We start from the raw sequence: 249 nt of genomic DNA, 5'->3' as shown, positions 1-249 counted from the left end.
CTCTTTCCCACGCCTCTTACTGAGGGGACTCTCTATACGACCGACCGCACTCTACTGCTCCTTGGAGGAGGTTGGAACAGTCCAACTCCTTCAAGACGCAGGATAGGGAGACGCATAATTTCGTAACGCAGTTTTCAGAAGATAATTTAGATAATTTAAGTTACCGCTTTTTGGGTTCTCTTCCTGGCCCGGATATCCGCTCTTTAATCCTCTTCTGACCACGTCTGCGATAGCCTATCGCAACCCCCC

The sequence above is a fragment of the Lipotes vexillifer genome, unplaced genomic scaffold (assembly GCF_000442215.2).
Source record: "Lipotes vexillifer unplaced genomic scaffold, Lipotes_vexillifer_v1.1 scaffold783, whole genome shotgun sequence".
Classification (NCBI taxonomy): Eukaryota; Metazoa; Chordata; class Mammalia; order Artiodactyla; family Lipotidae; genus Lipotes; species Lipotes vexillifer.
Note: the sequence above shows the minus strand (reverse complement) of the source record.